This window comes from Sapajus apella, unplaced genomic scaffold (assembly GCF_009761245.1).
Source record: "Sapajus apella isolate SASKATOON/1434 unplaced genomic scaffold, GSC_monkey_1.0 scaffold20, whole genome shotgun sequence".
Classification (NCBI taxonomy): domain Eukaryota; kingdom Metazoa; phylum Chordata; class Mammalia; order Primates; family Cebidae; genus Sapajus; species Sapajus apella.
Window position 1 is genome coordinate 27,404,035 of NW_022436960.1, and position 3,486 is coordinate 27,407,520.

Below are 3,486 nucleotides of genomic sequence, written 5' to 3' on the forward strand. Positions count from 1 at the left end.
GTAACATGCTGGAAGTCACATGGGCGGAAACTTCAGCAAGTTAGAAGTTAGAGAGAAAAATACATATCTGGGAAAAGACCTACAAAATTATGTGAAAGAAAAAAAAAATACAGATAGCTTCCGACAGTTTGAAAGACACAGCAGCCCTGTTCAATTGATGAAGATAAAATAGAAAAACAGCCCAGGCAGGGAAAAACCCCAGCCAGAATTAGCAAGTCCGTCTTCTGTCAACATGGGCAGAGAGGAGAGGACAACCAGGAAAAAGTTTCCATTGTCACACGACTTGATTTTTCAACCAAAATAAAGCAACGAGACTGGGATTTCTTCCTGGTTTTTGGTTGAAAGCAGCGGCTCACCCATCTTGTCCTTCCTTATCCCTTACAGTCCAGCCAGCCCGGGGTGGTCTGGAGATAAAGTGATCCAGGGGCATTCTCCTTTCTTGACCATCAAACACAAGGGCTGTGGTAGATCAGAAAGCCACAGGGGAGGCTCTAGAATTGCTGCTCTGAAAGCTTATTTAGCGCCTGTGCTGTTTGGCAGGGAGCTCATACTCTTTAGAGAAAAGATGTCTTCCATATTGAGCAGCTCAAGACAGACCCTGAATCTTTATGATTCAAAGACCCCAGGTCAGAACCCAGAATGGAGAAACAGTCAAAAAAGAAACCAGACCAACCATGATTTAAATTTTGGTTCTACCGCTTTATATGTCCGTGGTCCTGGGTAGCTCACTTGAGCTCTGGGACCTTCATTATCTTCATCTGTAAACAGAGGATGATAAAACCTGCCCTGCCTACCCCTTAGGTTTGTGGCACAAAACAAATGACAACATGGATCAGAATGTCCCAGCAAACTGTAAAGTATATGACAGAGACGGTGAGTGGAGAGTATTCCCAGCCTTGCCATGAGTGCCTTTGTAGAGTTGTCTGTGAGCAATTCCACTGTCACCTGGACATCATGGCTTTTTTAAAAGGCCTTACCTTATTCCCAGGGTGGCTCGAAGCCAAATTAGATTGCCTTATTAGATTCCAGGATTGACAGGAATGTTCCCTAGAGGAGTTTTGTATCCATGAGCTGAATTTCTGGGCTAAGACAATACTATCCTAAAGGTAAATTAAGCAAGACAGAATTCCTTTCCTATGGAGGAAAATTAAGCAGGGTTGAAGGTTAGGGAATTCCGGGTGGTCAAAAGGGCCTTGCCCAATATTGGAATATCTGAGCAGAGATTCGAAGGAAGAGAGGGAGTGAATGGTGTGACTGTCTAAGGGAAGGACATTCCAGGACTTGAGGTGAAAGTGCGCTTGGAGTATTGGAAAAGCAGCAGGGAGGCCAGGGTAGATGGATCCCAGAGGCAGCGAAAGGGGCAGGAGATGAGGTCAGGGGGTAAGGGCCCAGTCAGGGAGGGCCTTAGAAGCCATTATCAGGATTTTTTTTTTTTCTTTTGATGTGGACTCTTGCTCTGTTGCCAGGCTGGAGTGCAGTGGCACAATCTTGGCTCACTGCAACCTCTGCATCCCAGGTTCAAGCAATTCTCTGCCTCAGCCTCCCAAGTAGCTGGGACTACAGGTGCATGCCACCACACCCAGATAATTTTTGTATTTTTAGTAGAGACAGGGTTTCACCACATTGGCCAGGATGGTCTCAATCTCCTGACTTGGTGATCTGCCTGCCTCAGCCTACCAAAGTGCTGGGATTACAGGTGTGAGCCACTGCGCCCAGCCCACTACCACAATTTTAACTTTCATTCTGAAAGACCTGGTGAGCCCATGGAGGGGCCCCCATCCACCTTCATTCTTATCCTCTACTTCAGCTGCTGTTCATTTCTCCCATAGTACTTAACCAATTTGGTACTTATTTTATTAGTTTATTGATTTATCTTTTTCCTGTTTCCCTCAATAGAATGGTAAAACCATTTGTGCTTTTATTAATATATTCAACACGTGTTCACTGTGCATCTATCATGTGCCAAGCACTAAGTACTGGGGATAAGTTGCAAAAAGAAGTTTGACTTTTTGTCTAAATGAGAATATCAGTGTTCACTGCCCAACAAACTACCAGAAATTTCAATGACTCAAGCCATTTATTTAGCTCATAAGTCTGTGGGTCAGCTGAAAGGCTCTTTGGGTATAGCCTGGGCTAGGCTGATCTCAGCTGGGCTTGCTCATGTGTCCTCAGACAGCTGGCAAGTTGGCTGATAATCGACTGGTCTGGCCTGGCCTTGCCTTGGGAATTTCTCCTCCACATGGTCTCTCATCCCCCAACAGGCTGGTCTGAGCATGTTTATTTGACAGTGGCAAGATTCCAAGAGTAAGGGCAGAAGCATTCAAAGCTCCATGGAACCTAGCCTCAGAACTAGCACAGAACTCAGAACCTGCCACATTCTATTGGCCAAGGAAAATCACAAGGCCAGCACAGACTCAATGAGTTGAGAAACAGACTTCATTTCTTGATAGGAAAATGTAAAGAATTATGGCAATTTCTGCACTCTCTTACAGATGAGAAGCCATTGGAGGTGTCAGAGCAGAGGAGTGACATGCTCTGGCTTAGGTTTTAAGAGGATCTCTCCGGATACGGTTGAGATTTTACTATAGCGGAGCAAAGCGGAAGTAGGGAGATGATTTAGGATTTCAGCATTGGATGATTGCAATCATCCAAACAAAAGATGCTGGCAGCATAGGCCAGTTAGACAGTGATGAAAGTGGTGAGAAGCGGGCCATCTAAAAACCAATGACTGTGTTTGTTTACAGTCACATGCTCAGTGCCTCATAGATGCCTAATAAATAGTTTTCAAATGAACGAATGCATAAATGAATTCCCACACAATTTTGCTCTTCATTTATGGCACTTATGACCTGCATTATCTCATTTCATATCTCACCCCCAGTATATTTGAAAGCTCTTTGAGGACAATAATAGTCACATTTATGTTTCATTCAGTTTATACTAACATTTATTTATCACCTATTATGTGGCAGAAATCATAAATATAAATAATACAGAGATCTGTCTTCACAGAAAGAAGAAAACATAGTGAAATAACAAACATGTTATTATGAATGTTACAAGCGTTCTAAGTGTTATAGTGTATAGATGAAGTTCTTAGCTCTTTGAACATCCTATCATTCAACAAGTAAACACTTGTCAAATGAGTGATTACTTGATTCCGTGGTTCCCAATCAATACACTGATTTAATATTGAACAGGAACTAATGAGGAGAGAAATGCAAAATTAGTTCTTACATAGAAAGACGGATCTTATTTAATAGTATTAATAATACGTTATTTTTAAATATTTAAGATTAAAAAATAATAAACACTTATGTAGCCACCATTAAGCTTAAGAAATAAATTATGAGGCCGGGTGCGGTGGCACACACCTGTAATCCCAGCACTTTGGGAGGCTGAGGTGGGCAGATCATGAGGTCCAAGAGATAGAGACTATCCTGGCCAACATGGTGAAACTCTGTCTCTACTAAAAATACAAAAATT